This window comes from Hyperolius riggenbachi, chromosome 6 (assembly GCF_040937935.1).
Source record: "Hyperolius riggenbachi isolate aHypRig1 chromosome 6, aHypRig1.pri, whole genome shotgun sequence".
NCBI classification, from domain to species: Eukaryota; Metazoa; Chordata; class Amphibia; order Anura; family Hyperoliidae; genus Hyperolius; species Hyperolius riggenbachi.
The window spans coordinates 269884935-269900687 of NC_090651.1; the positions used below are offsets into that span (position 1 = coordinate 269884935).

The 15753-nt window shown below is 43.4% G+C and overlaps 1 long non-coding RNA gene across 1 annotated transcript; it reads left to right on the forward strand.

Moving 5' to 3' along the window:
• The first annotated feature begins 3008 nt into the window (after window positions 1–3008).
• On the forward strand, window positions 3009–11279 carry LOC137521484 (uncharacterized). Its single transcript, XR_011022138.1, has 3 exons — window positions 3009–3135; window positions 5131–5273; window positions 10400–11279. It is a non-coding gene; the product is annotated as an uncharacterized lncRNA (long non-coding RNA).
• Window positions 11280–15753: the final 4474 nt, after the last annotated feature.

The window sequence follows — 15753 nt, forward strand, 5'->3', positions numbered from 1 at the left end:
CCTGGCTAGCGTGGCTGGAGAGCGAACTACCCTGCCTGCCTACCCAAAGCTAAACCCACATTGTGTCCTGAGGTAATTCATCGGACTGGTTATCTGGCAGTTGTGTGCGTGGTGTCGCTGCCGGTTGTGTCAGCTTTGTGCCCACTGGCTCCTTGTAACTGGCTGAGGGCTCGGACCTCGTGCGTGATGTGCTGGTGCTGCTTAACCCACTGCTGGACGCTTGAGAGGTCATCCAAGTAATTATCTGGTCCTGTTCTTTTGGATCTGTGAGGGTTGTTGTCCTAGACAACATGGGCGGTATTGAGTGGGTTTTCTTGGGTGCTCCCCTGTGGCCTGTACGTGAACCGTCAGGGGAAACACCTCTTCCCTTGCCCCTTCCTCTTTCACCGGATTTCTTCCTCATTTCACTTATCCTTACAGTACACGCTGACTGGCAGCAGTACAGTGGCAGTACAGAAATGCTATACAGTACCACTATTCCCAGCAGCGACACAGAGCACAATGCTATACAGTGGCGGGTGAGCGGTGTACCACTATTCCCAGCAGCGACACAGAGCATGGCACTGCGTGGCTGAGCGAGGTGCACAGTGGCAGTACACACAATGCTATATAGTCAGGCTGAGCCGTGTACACAGAGTGGCAGTACACACAATGCTATATAGTCTGGCTGAGCGGTGTACACAGAGTGGCAGTACACACAATGCTATATAGTCTGGCTGAGCCGTGTACACAGAGTGGCAGTACACACAATACCCTGCCTGCCTACCCAAAGCTAAACCCACAGACAAATGGCGGAGATATGACGTGGTTCGGGTATTTATTTACCCGAACCACGTGACCGTTCGGCCAATCAGAGCGCGTTCGGGCCCGAACCACGTGACCCGTTCGGCCAATCACAGCGCTAGCCGAACGTTCGGGGAACGTTCGGCCATGCGCTCTTAGTTCGGCCATGTGGCTGAACGGTTTGGCCGAGCACCGTCAGGTGTTCGGCCGAACTCGAACATCACCCGAACAGGGTGATGTTCTGCAGAACCCGAACAGTGGCGAACACTGTTCGCCCAACACTATTAGGCACCACCAGGAAGGTCTTAGGGTTAGGCACCACCAGGGGGTGGTTAGGGTTAGGCACCACCAGGGGGATGGTTAGGGTTAGGCACCACCAGGGGGGTGGTTAGGGGTTATAGATAGGTACAGAGAGGGTTATGTGTGTTAACGCTAAATAACGATAAGGCTTTAACGTTAAATAGCGATTAGCGACAAACGGATTAGCGGCAACACCGTGCGCCATTATTCGCAGGCGCCATTTTCAGATGGATCCAAAAGTCCACATCTCTTCAAGCATAGGCAATTCAATGCAAAATCATTCAAACGGCTTCAAACGGCTTCTCAGTACTTCTCCTTTAGACAGCTGCTTTTTGTAGACATTATGCAAACAGGGCACATTTCTGTATTGTTTTTTTTATTTCCCTGTTTGCATGATGTATACAGTACAAAGAAGAAGCTGTTTAGAAGGAAAATAAAATGTCCTTAATTTTCTTCATGCCTCTTCATTCATTCTTCATAGCAAGGTGATTTCTTTAGCTCATAATATGGACCTGGGTTGTTCCCAATCTTCCTCATTCAGCTTTAATTGCCTAACACAGGAAGGTGTGCAGGCCAGGCAAAATTAAATAAGATCAAGATAGACAAGGCACCTGGCCCAGATGGCATCGACCCTGGGTATTAAAGGAGTTGAGTTCAGTTATCGAAAAACCACTTTATCTTATTTTCAAGTGGTTCAGTTCCTTATGACTGGCGTACAGCTGATGCTTTCCCCTTATTCAAGAAGGGTAAAAATTCAGAGCCAAGAAACTAAAGACCAATAAGCTTAACATCAGTTGTGTGTAAATTGTTTGAAGGTATCCTACGGGATGCTATACAAAATTATGTAGCACAGAATAATTTTATTTCAGTTCGACAGCATGGTTTTAGTAAAGACAGGTCCTGTCTCACCAACAAGGCTAAATTCCAGTGAGGCGTTGTGGTGTAGTGTAATGTTTGCATTGGTATGTGGAACATTGCACTGCAATGCAAAAGCAATGCAATGCTCACAGTGTGGCCACTGGGGGCCGGTCTAACCATGTGAGGCATCCTAATGCACTGCATGCCAGCAGTTAGAGCAGGTTCCCAGTATCTGCTAGTAATTACAAGTGAGAAGGTAAGCCCGACTTGATCATCCCTCCTGCTCCACAATTTATTCTATATTGGTTTACCAAAAATGTCACAATTGTCTCCAAAAATGCAAATATATTCATAAAATCAGATGCAGATTAATATTGTGCAGTAAGATTCAATGCATGATTAACAAATTCAAAAAGTAATGGCAGCAAGAAGTTATAGGAGGCCACCAAAATTGGCCAGCAGACATACTGTAGGTAAGCTTGTTTCCAGTACAGCTGGTGGTTGTAGATGGCCCCAATATCTGTCAGCATTTTTAGATGGCTCCAAATATCTTTTAGCAGTCCTGCGTGGTCTCAATCTCACTCAAAAGCAATCCCTGCCTCAAATAATGGTCAGCAAACTAGAAAACTCTAACACATTCTGGGGGAACTTTAGGCACAACCATTGGTTTAAATTTGTGGCACTGCCCACTTTTTAAAAACACCTCGTTCCCCATCGCTCTTCCACAATTAGTTGTGTTGTATTTGTCTCCCAAGCTAAGTGGTCCCAGTCATTCCCCACTCAGTAGCAAGGGGACACTATAATTATATCCTTACCAAGACTATGCTTAATGTCTAAATCATGAACTGAGGTTCTACCTTCACTGTATACTATGGTAGTCCATAATAATGGCTGTATCTGTGAATTCACACTTTATTTAATCTATATAGTTATACACATTAACATTTATTATTACAAGAAGTTAGTTTTCTTCTTACTGTAGTTTCCTTTTCTTTAAATACTTCTAAAAAAAATTAACACAATATTTGTAGGCGAAACCCCACAACATATTTTTCTCATTAGGTTAAGAAAAAAAAATTCCACGGGAAATAATAAAGCACAACAGATGTTGTAAACGAAACTGAAACTTATCAGAAAGCCTATATAAAGCAGATCCTCCCGTATTGTGCATACATCGCATTCTACACCTACTAGGTAAGTGATAGATGTTTAACCTTTGTTATAAGTAATCTCTGTAACGCTGTTAGTTTTTCAAAGCAGCCTATTCAGAATATTTTGTGGTCACATTTAAATCAAACCATTGCAGAGTCTACACTGTGTGTGCTATAGTAACAACGTCTCCCAGTGGAAATGTTTGTGACACCTTAAAGAGAACCTGAGGCAAGAGGTGCATGGAGGATGCCATATTTATTTTCTTTTAAAAAATACCAGTATTGGCAGTCCTGCTGATCTCTTTGGGTGCAGTAGTGTCTGAATCACACACCTGAAACAAGCATATCTTGTCCAATGTTTGACAGAAACAGTTGATCTGCATGCTTGCTCAGTGTCTATGGCTAAAAGTATTAGAGGCAGAGGAACAACAGGACAGCTAGGTAACAGGTATTGTTTAAAAAGAAACAAATATGGCAGCAATCATATACCTCTCACGTCAGATTCCCTTTAAGAGCCTAGCCAATTTGTTTCACTACTGCTATGCGTTTGATGAGTTCTTGGATCGTGGGCAATACTTATGCTGCGTACACACTGGCGACTATGGTCGTTTGAAACAGCTCATTAACGATCGTTCCGCCGAGAATCGGGGAAAGAACTTTACCTAACGATCATTAACACGAACGACAAAAGAACGACATCGGGAAGATGGAAATATCCAACCTGACGGATCATATCTACCGACAATCGTTGCAAAACTATAGTGTGTACAGACATCGGCCGAGAACGATCGTTACAAGGGCCAATGCGACTGCGTTGAATTCTGCCCAGCTTCATTACTTCCTTTGTAGCGCGGCCGTAAAGATTGTTACATTGCTCATTTCAATTAAACTTTGTTTTCAAGTTAACAATCATATATTTGTATCTATTGTAACTCCATGTCAGTGGGTTTTTTTTTTATTGTATATAAATATGTACGCAACATATCCTTCTGATCGTTCTTTTCTGCGAGAACGATCGTTACAATGTGTATGATGATCGCTGCATCCCATCGTTGCATTCCAATCTTTCCAATATCGTTCGTCTGGTAACTATCGTTCCTTGCAAACGATAGTTATCGCAAGTGTGTACGTAGCATTAGTCTACCCAAACACATTTAGTCCTGTGCTGTTGTTTTTTTTCAGGACAAATAGGGCTTTTGACTTGCTATTGAAGCTATTCAATTATAATACATTTGGAATATGTTTGTGTTTTTAAGAGAAGTATGCTTTAAAGTAGTCAGACATGCAAAGTTCACATGCACGTGAATGGTGGGTAGTGCATTACACAATGATCTTTGACACTACATCTCACAGTGGTTGACACTTATTAAGTGTGTGTATGTAGCTTAATACAATTTTTATCTTGTAAGTGACACCAAAATAATTTTGCTGAGAAATAAATCAAAATAATGGCACACAAGACACAAAACACAGGTATTGTACTTAGAAAGACTCTGCTTGAGAGTATAATTAATAAAGGCCATTAATACACTTTAGGGACAATACTAACCAATAGTCATATAGTAAATTCAGGCTATTTTGGTGGTGGTTGCCGTCTTCATGTAAACTTTGTACTGGAACATATATCTTCATTAAGCTGTCAAGTAACAGACAGCCTATTGGGCCAATCAAAGTGCAGGGATCATGTCCATTAAAGCCACTGGACCTGCTGGGGCTCAGAGTGGGATGAGTGGAGCAGCCGTTATTTAGAAGGAGCGCAAGTAAGTTAGCAGCACAAACTATGCTACACTACCGCATGTAGCGCACACAACCTACGTTTCTCTCATTAAGCTGCGCTGCTAATCAACCCCTATATTTCTTATATATTTCTTATTTCCTCTAGGCAACAGTATTCCTACAGTTTAGGTTGCAGGCAGCTGCCACTACTGTAGGAAGATTTTTTTGATTTCTATTAAAATTTGTCTTACTATGATTTTAGATTCACCTTCCACCTTGGAAAGATAAATATGCACAATGACCTACTGTGTCTTCCTTTCAGAAAAAAAAAAACTGCATTCCTTAACTAAACTTGCACTACACCAGAACCAGAACAGAAAAACAGAAACCCGAAACTTATAAGAGGATTTATAACAGTCAGAAACAGTTGTAATATACATCATCTTCAGATTCCTGAGTCACCCGGTAAGTACAAGACTATAATGCTTTTAAGGAATCTTTTTAATTTGGAGGGGTAACGCGCTGTGACAACACCTGCATTTCCTGTAGCGCACAAGTGAGGAAGGGGTCTACAATGACAATCAGGGCTGTTTTTAGGCAAAGGCATTCCAGGCCATTGCCTCGAGTGTTATTGGTCCTGAGAGGTGCCACTTCCCTGGATAAAGCTCCGCCCCTGAATAAATCTCTTCCCCCGGACTCTGCCCCGCCCCCCACAGGTGTCCCATCACCCGCCTCCGCTGTGTGAGTGCAGCAGCAGCAGGAAGTTTAGTGCCCCGAGGAGCAGCAGCCTCACAGTTCCCTGGAGAGCAGACTTCACAATGTCTGGATAGTTTAGGTTGCAGGCAGCTGCCACTTTGTCCCTCTGTTCCACCCCCCCCCCCCCCCCCCATACATCCCTCTGTCTCCATGTGCCTGCTTCTGTCCCCCTTTGTGCCTCCTTCTGTCTCCTTGTGCCTTCTTCAGTCCTCCATGCCACCTCTGGCCCCCTGTGTGTCTTTCTTCGCTCCTGTGCCTCCTTCTGTCCTCTACGCCTCCTTCTGTCCCCCTTTGTGCCTCCTTCTGTCTCCCTGTGCCACCTCTGTCCCCCAGTCCCTCCTTCTGTGCACCTGTGTGCCTTCTTCAGGCCCCCTGTGCCTCCTCCTGTCCTCTTGTGTCTCCTTCTGTCCCCATGATGCTACCACTGCCTCCCTTTGCATCCCTGTCTTACTGTTCCTCCTTCTGCCCCCCTTTGTACCTCCCTTTGTCCCCCTGTGCCTCCTTATGTCCCCTTGTGCCACTATCTGTCCCTGTCCCCCTTCTGCACACCCCCAACCCAGCCTATAAATGCAGGGGCACAGCTAAGGATTTTGTGGCCCCAAGCAGCATATAATTTGTGCCCCCCCCCCAAGGGAACAGCGCAAAGTGCACCTGGGCAAAGAATAGGTGTGGCCTCCTACCAAAGGGGAAATGGGCGTGGTCATGACATGATATGGACGGAGCCAACTGCATGAGGCTATCATGTCAATATGGAGGTCTCTGAAGCGTGCCATGAAGAAATAAGGCAGTTCTGATGGCAAAAAAGGTCATACTCAGTACTAGCAAGACATGCCTAATAAAGTAACTAGCAAAATACAGGTAGTCCCCAGTTAACGAACAAGATGGGGACTGTAGGTCCATTCGTAATCTGAGTCCGCTCTTAAGTCTGAACACTGTCACCACTGTGACTCTTTTGTGTCCCCTCTTTTCCCTCTGTGCCCTTTTTGTCCTCCTGTCCTGTGTCACCTCTGTCCCCCTGTGTCACTTCTGTTCACCAGGCTGAGCGGCAAGCGAACCGGAGGACGCACAGCACTGGACTCCAGCGGAGAGGCATGAGAGCACAACCTACATAGTGTGTGTGTGTGGGGGGGGGTTTGGGGGGGAGAAAAAGGGGGACACAGGACTTCTTGCCTGGAGTGACAAAAGGCTAGAAACAGCCCTGGTGACAATATACACATGCTACATTGCTTAATCAGTTATAAAGAACACAATTAGAAATCATATGATGAGATTACTAAAACAAATAAATAAAATGTATGTAATTTAAGTGCAAATATATTTGTAGAAATTGGTTCTTAACTGATTCTTGATTTACTTTGTTCAAGCAATATCGTGTTCTATTTCGTAGAATTAGGTTGATTACAAATTATGATAAAATTCATTTCAAATTGTGGCTCAACATTTGAAATGTTTCTCTCCATAATTATAAACAAATGCGGTTCTCAGTTTTGGGACATTTTTAAACAGCACAATGTACTTAACAGACTGTATTGCAAACACAAATTCACTAGAATACAGTTATATTAGTTACCAGTATTTTAATTTGTGCAAAATGTGAATTGCATGAGTCCTTTCGGGAATAGAATCCTATTTAAAAACCTATGACAAGTGTCTTTCAAAAATATGTACAGCACTGAGTAATATGTTGGCGCTTTATAAATACAATAAATAAATAACTATTTGAACATCCGGCAATTTTGCGATTTTGCAAGTTCTCCCACTTATAATGGACATCGATTTTGAGCCATTAAGATGGCTCGATAGATAATGTCCGACATGTCCGATCTCCCGCCCGATCGATTTGCTGCTCGATTCTAGATAGAAATGAATTATTATTATTATTATTATTTAGCATTTATATAGCGCCGACATATTACGCAGCGCTGTACAGTGTGTGTATATATATATATATATATATATATATGTATATATATATATATATATATATATATATCTTGTCACTAACTGTCCCTCAAAAGAAGCTCACAATCTAATCCCTACCATTGCCATATGTCTATATTATGTAGTGTAAGAACTGTAGTCTAGGGCCAATTTTTTTTTTAGGGGGATTCAATTAACTTATGCGTATGTTTTTGGAATTTTTTGGGGAAATGAATGGAAAAATTTTTTGGGGAAATGATTGGAAAAAGATAAGAAAAACTAGCAGAAGATAAGAGAATCGACTGTGGAATTGAGCGGCAAAATGATCAAGCGGGAGAATCGAGCGGCAAAATCGAGTCGTGTATGCCCAGCATTATAAATCATGGAGGGGTCTGAAATTCACATTGTAGCTTCAGAGACAGCGTTTAAAAAAAATCAGGAAATCATCTAAATCATAATTTATTTGTACTGCCTTGCTGCACATAAGTATCTGAACACCTGAGAGAATAAGTGTTAACAGTGAAGTAGCTATGGAGCTCGGGGCCCGGTGCGAGTTTTACATTGGGCCCCACCCAAGCACTTTATATGTAACACTTTATACGACGCATGCCTGCCAAGGTCATCTACAGTATTAGAGGTGCAAGAAGGGGATGGGGAACTGTCTTTTAATGATTACTACCATTTAAAGCATCTATAAAAGTAATTATTACAACCACAGGAACAATAAACAGCTTATACTTTGGTTTAGGAAGGGCCCCATGGGGCCCCTCTAGCCCACGGGCCCCGATGAGTTCGCTACCTCTGCAACCCATGTTGCTACCCCCCTGGGTGTTAATATTTGGTACAGAGGTCTATGTTTGCAATTACAGAGGTCAAACGTTTCCTGTAGTTTGCACACATTGCAACATGGATTTTGGCCCACTCCTCCACACAGCTCGTCTAGATCTCTCAGGCTTTGGCACTGTCGACGAGCAACACAGATTTTATATTGGATTTAGGTCTAGAGACTGGCTAGGTCACCCCAGAACCTTATTATGCTTCTTACGGAACCACTTTTTGGTTATTCCGGCTGTGTGCTTCGGGTCAGCCACGACCCAGCTTAAATGCTCTGACTGAGGAAAGGAGGTTGTTGCTTAAAATCTCACAATACATGGCTCCATTAATCCTCTCCTTAATACAGTGCAGTCGTCCTGTCCTCTTCGCCAAAAAGCACCCCTAAAGCATGATGCTATCACCCACATGCTTCACAGTAGGGATGGTGTTCTTGGGATGCAACCCATTCTTCTTTTTCCTCCAAACATGGCAAGTGAAGTTTAGACCAAAAAGTTCTACTTTGGTCTCATCTGACCACATGACTTACTCCCATGCCTCCTCTGGATCATTCAGATGGTCATTGACAAACTTCAGATGGGCCAGGACCTGTAATGACTGGAGCAGGGGAACCTTCCGTGCAATGCATAATTTGAATCCATGATGGTGTAGTGTTCTACCGACAGTGAGCTTTGAAGCTGGGGTCCAAGCTCTATTCATGTCATTGACCAGCTCCTCCCTTGTGGTTCTGTACTCATTTGTGATACCCCACAAAGTGAGATCTTGCATGGAGCCCAGTCTGAGGGAGATTGACAGTCTTCTTTAGCCTCTTCCATTTCCTAACAATTGCTCCAACAGTTGATTTATTTATTAGTCCACAATTTTGTCTCTGGTGTCTTTTGATAGCTCTTTGGTCTTTCCCATGGAAGTAATTGGAGTCTGACTGTGGGGTGGACAGGTGTCTTTAAGCACTTAAGCCCACAGGGTTGTTCATTTTTTGCATCTGAGCAACTTTCACCTCCCATTCATTTGCCAATAACTTTATCACTACTCATCACAATGAAATCATCTATATCCTGTTTTTTCCGCTACCATTTAGGCTTTCTTTGGAGGGTACATTTTGCTAAGAATTATTTGATTCTAAATCCATTTTAACAGGAAGATTAAGAAAGAAATGGAAAAAAATCATTATTTCTCAGTTTTTGGCCATTATAGTTTTACATTAATACAAGATATCATAATTAAAACCCATGTATTTTATTTGCCCATCAGTCCCGGTTATTACACCGTTTAAATTATGTCCCTATCACAATTTATGGCGCCGATATTTTATTTGGAAATAAAGGTGCCTGCAACAGATCGTTGCGGTGCCTGCTGCGCAATACCACTTGTACCGCTCGGCAATGTACTGCAGAAGCCTGAGTTGCCTCTGTGTCACTGTAAGCACTTCCGCCGCATTGCATGGCACTGCGGGTAGTGTGGCCAGTCTCATTGCGTTTATGCTCCATGTCTGAAATGGGCATAAAACTATGAATAGGAGTAAAAGTAGTGACTTGGCCTGTCATCACGAGGGTGGGAACTCTTGTCTCGTCTCTAAAGTGATAACTATGTAATTGCAGGTTTAAGATTGGCACACCTTACCGTGTGTAGTCTGGGTGCTCAGTCTCGATGTGAAGGCAACATCAATCCAATGTCAATGATACAAGGTCGACTGGCACACCATGGTATCTTTGTATCATTAAAGTGATAACTATGGTGCGAAGAGTGGTATGTTTGTAGATGGAAGCTCTTTTAATTGCACTCTTCAGGGGCAGAGACCCAGGAAGTAGATTTAAGGTAGCATGAGGAAAAAATTACACTTCTTATTTACGCCAATGATAATTTGTTAATACTGTTATGTACCCAATGGATTTATCTAAATAGTTATTTTTGGTAATAATTCTGCGTTAACATAAAATGGAAAGCTTCTAATGATGTGGACATTTCAGTTATACATTTATTACTTTATAAAACAGAAGCATCAAAGCAGAAAAAAAATCATCAGCTATTTCCTGTTAACATTTTCATTACTTATACATGAGTGGTTTTATTCATTTGTCTTTCAGAGCAATGGCCAATTACTGGGGATATCCTGCAGCACAATCCAGTGACATTTGGGCAGAAGAGAGATTACCCAACTTTTATGAAGTCTGCCTTACAAGTTGTAGTCAACCAACTAATAACGCAATCTATGTCATGTACCATGGTACTGACTTCTCTGCTGCTTATGCTATCATCAAGACTGGATTTCAACAATCAGAAGATGGCATGCTAGGAAGAGGAGTCTACGTGACTAGAGATAAAGAGAAAGCTCTACGTTACCCTTTAAAAGATAAAACAGAACAGGTTGTTTTAAAGCTCAGAGTGAATGTGGGCAAGGTCATAGCGATCACGGCGCAAAAACAAGAGCTTCAGAAGACTTGGCATAAATATGGCTGTGACACTGCCTGGGTGCCTCCAGGCTGTGGCATGGTGCCAAGTGGGTTAGAGGAAGATTGTGTCTGGGACCCCTGCAGGATAAAGGTGGTTGGCATTGCTCATGCGGCCCGTCAAGATCATTTGCAATACCTTAAAGAGTTAGTTATCTGATAAAAATAAAATACATTGTTGTACACAAAAATAATGTAAACCTGTAAGATTTTAAAAGCTTCATAAAGTGACAAGATTAATTTGTTTATACTTACCCCACACTTCCTGTGTTCTGGAGTTCCACACTTCCCAGTGGCCAGCCTGACACTGCAGTTAATTAAATGGAGGAAAGAGAGTGACAAGCTGGCCACATATTCATTCATGTCTGCATCTCTACAATGCAAGGATCGATTTTTAAAAGCATTGGGTTGTCATTGGTTTGTATAATATTAATGACTATGTTGCAGTTACAACCTGTCAATTCAACATATTTGTTCAACTGATATTAAATAAATAGTTATTTCACAAAATAAAAAATATGAACAGTTTTATTTTATGGTATGATAAGGATATTTATTAAGGATATTTGAGTGTTTACAATAATTTATAAAAAAAATTAATAATATAAGCTGACAAACTGCTGATATCAAAAGGCTGTAAAACAAAACTTGCTGAAGTCCCTTAATATCCAATAGAGGTAAGAGGGTGTTATTATTTTTTTAAAAAAATCCTAAATTCCTTAATTTTTCCCATGTACCTACAATAACATGACTACAAGCCAGACTCTTACACCAATAAGGACTTTCAGATGCCCTTTTGTATTAATTTGGGAACCTGGCAGTTAATGACACATTCTCTTTTCCTAAAGAGTCTGAAGGTAAATTTAAAATAAAAAACAGATATTTACCTAAGAAAAGGGAAGGCTCTGGGTCCTATAGAACATTCCTGTTTTCCTCCTGGTTTCCGCCTTTCCCCGCAGGCTCCCTGTTAGCAGTCTACTCTCTTCTGGGTTGGGCTGGCTTCGGCAGTCTTCGGAAGCACTCGAGCCCATCTTCGGAAGGATGAGTGCTTTTGAAGACTGTCGAAGTCTCTTGCAGCGGGAGATTTGAACTGTGAATCCTGCGGGGGGGACAAGGAGACCAGGAGGCGAATGGTAAGGCTCTATAGGACATAGAGCCTTCCATCTCCTTAGGTATCTTTTTTTTTTTGTTTGAAATTTCCCTTCAGATTCACTTTAAAGAGAACCTGAGGCATATTGTAACGATTGCTCGTTACTCACCTCTCCTCGCTTCTGCGCTGGGTCTCCTGCAAGAGCAGCAGAGGGTAACAATCGCTAATTACCCTCCAGATGCTGAGTCCCATGCAGCTCCTCCTCTGTCTCCCCGCATGGCGGAGAGACGCCAGCCCGACTTCCTCCTTGGTGCTGGCATCTCCCTCTGTTGCTAGGTGTGTGTGTGTGCCAGCTCCCCTTTTGTGCTGTGGCTGGAGGCGGTCCTGCTACAGTCACTGAATAAGAGGCTGGCTATATAATTCCAGCACTCCCACTGTTTGGAGGCTGTTGCACCCCTGGTCATCAGCCACGGTGTTCCGTTGCCATTTCCCTCCAAGTCATTTCCCTTTTTGGCTTCCCTACTACCAGGATATCCCCTCCAAGTCTTTTCCCCTTTTTGTCTTATCCCTGTTGCTACACCTGCCTGTCTGCATTATTTAGTTAATAATCAGAGATATACTGAAAACACAGGAAACCAAAAATTTGCAAAAAATACTTTTTCTTTTTAATTTTCCAAAAAGTGCAGAATTTTGTGTACAAGAACTTTAATCAACCCGATTCAGATGTCCTGCTCCCATGCGGCTCTTCTTTTGAAACTTCTTGTGGTGGTCTACCCTGGCTTTATATTTGTCCAGATGAGATACTACTGTGTAATTCATTAGTGCAGATGTTCACTGTATGTATAAAGGTCTGAAGAAGGGTCAGCGACCCAAAACAAATCAATGTTGTTGCCTTTGTCAACCAGTTATATGCACTTTACTACGTGATTAAAGTTCTTGTTCACAAAATTCTGCACTTTTTGGAAAATTAAAAAGAAAAAGTATTTTTGCAAATTTTTGGTTTCCTGTGTTTTCAGTATATCCCTGATTATTAACTAGTTCTTGTTGTGGTGCTTGTGGTGCACCTAAAGGGATTCTTTTTTGTTTTTGTGCTCTACCAATACATAACTACTTGTCTGCATGATTTAGCCTGCCTGCTAACCTTAAGCCCCATCTACACCATGGGACATTGAAGCGATCCGGCGGCTCGATTAGCCGCCGGATCGCCTCTTCCGCGTGCCCGCCGCGTCCCCGCTCGCCGCGCGTGCGCCGCATTCGATTCCCCGCTCGTGCCCGCTCGTCCCCGCCGGCGCCGCTTATCTCCCGCACGATTCCCTGCCATTGTCCCCTCGCGGGGATCGAGCAGGGAATCGGCGGTGCGAAGATCCGTCCTGCCGGATCTTATCAATCGAGCCGCATCAGCGGCTCGATTGATAAGGAGCATCGCGGCCGCATCTACGCGTGTAGATGCGGCTTTTCTGCAGCCTAACCCGGATCCCTGCACTCCCAGTCAGTCTCCTGAGTGTCATCCACCCATCCCTGTTTCTCAGCCTGCACTTCCCAGCCTGTCTCCCTGTGAAAAGGTACTCTCAATCACCACCCAGTGCTTAATTGAATTAGGATCACACCATTCCAAGACTCGACTAAGTACAGCCACTTGATAGTAGGTGAAAAAATCTTGAAATCCTGCATCCCGGAATCGAAATGCAAAGCACAAGAAGCGAATGCTCACTCCAAGACAGCAACTTGCCTTTTAACCAATTCTGCCGCTGGGATGTGAACCTCATGTCCGCACTCTGCAGCGGCAGCTGCCACAGCCGCAGGGACACGCTAGTCACGTTCCTGCAGTTTGGGGTGCTGTGCACGCGATCTTGATGGCAAATGCCTGCAATTGCAATGTTACCGGCAACATGGGGGATTGACTGCAGGGGACAAAAGTCCCCTGAGCCAATTCATTCTCGTCGGCCGAGAATAAACACTGTTTTTGTTCAAAAACAGTGTTTAGTCTTAACCTCTTGAGGACAACAGTGTTAAACCCACCTAAAGACTAGTGTTGGGCGAACAGTGTTCGCCACTGTTCGGGTTCTGCAGAACATCACCCTGTTCGGGTGATGTTCGAGTTCGGCCGAACACCTGATGGTGTTCGGCCAAACTGTTCGGCCATATGGCCGAACTAAGAGCGCATGGCCGAACGTCCCTCTTGTACCCACTCCCAAGGTGCACATACCCTGTAAATTTGCGGTATGTAGCATATACGGATGCTTTACAAAGCACGAAAGTTCGGGTCCCCATTGACTTCCATTATGTTCGGAGTTCGGCGCGAACACCCGAACATCGCGGCCATGTTCGGCGAACGTTCGCGAACCCGAACATCCAGGTGTTCGCCCAACACTACTAAAGACCAGGCCATGTTTTGTAAAATAGTCCACTGCAGCTTTAAGGCCAAGCTGCAGGGCCGCACAACACAGCACACAAGTGATTCCCCCCCCCCCCCCCTTTTCTCCCCACCAACCGAGCTCTCTGTTGGTGGGGACTGATCGACCACCAGATGTTTGTTTGTTTTTATCAATATTTATTTGTTTATTTTTTTAATTAAAAAGTGTCTTATTTTATTTTTGTGCTCCGCCCTCCTTCTCTCCCACTGCCAGTCAATCCCCGTGATCAGCTGTCAGCCTATGACAGCCGATAACATCCAAGCCCACAGAGGGGACAGCCGTGCCACACCAGTACAGCATTTCCGTGGATTGCAGCACTGTACAAGATAATTAGACGGCAGTTTCGCCGTCTAACAGTCTCCGAGTGACGATCGCCGCTGGGAGACTAAAGGCAGAGCAGAGTTTCGCCTACAAAGCAGGAGATACGCCCGCAGCATGCGCACGATCTCCTGCAAAAGCAAACCCCAGGGCTTTACGCCCATCGGCGTGACGTGGTCGGTAATAAGTTAAATAGAGCCACCGCACTTCCTCCCGCCACTTAACGCCACCAATCGTTAGATTTATGAATTGGAACAAAGTTCCCATTCATGAATCTCCCTGCAGGACACAGTGATAGCAGGCATCCACTGATCCCTGCGTCACCTCCCTAGCTACAATGTAGCAACGTAGTACTTCCTATTGTGTATGTATGCCAAGAGGGCATATTATTATAAATGTATGGGCTAAAAATTAGTGATGTAAAACTGAAAAAATGCACCTTTATTTCCATATAAAATATTGTCACCATACATTATACTAGGGATATAATTTTAACGTTGCAATAACCAGGACAAATGGCCAAATAAAATGTGTGGATTTTAATTATGGAAGCATGTATTATTTTAAAACTATAATTGCCCAAAACTGAGAAATAATGATTTTTTTTCTTATTATTTCCAGTAAAATGCATTTAGAATAAAATAATTCTTAACATAATATACCACCCAAAGAAAGCCTAATTGGTGGCGGAAAAAAACAAGGTATAGATAATTTTGTTGTGATAAGTAGTGATTAAGTTATTGGGAAATGAAAGGGAGGAGCACTGAAATGTAAAAATTCCTCTCCTCCATAAGGTGAAAAATACCCGTGGGCTGAAATGGTTAAATTGGTCCACAGACAGCCTGTCAGCCAATAAAAGAATGGAAATACATGCACCTGTGTCTGCAGTACCAAATCTAGCAAGAGCTGAAACAGACAAGCATAGACAGGAGAGAGCTCAGTCACACACAATCATAGATTATGTGACCAGCAAGGGGCACTGCGTGCAGCTATCCCTCTCCAAACCTCCCTCCCTACACTGCCCTGTCACAAAGTACCAGCAAATGCAAAAGTATGATGTAAAATCACAAAACACTAGAGCACATATTAGGGTCGCTTCTAATCATGTTAAGAAAAAGTTCAAGAGTCAAAGTGAAAGGTAGGGGAGGTAGGGGGCAACCCTGCCTAGT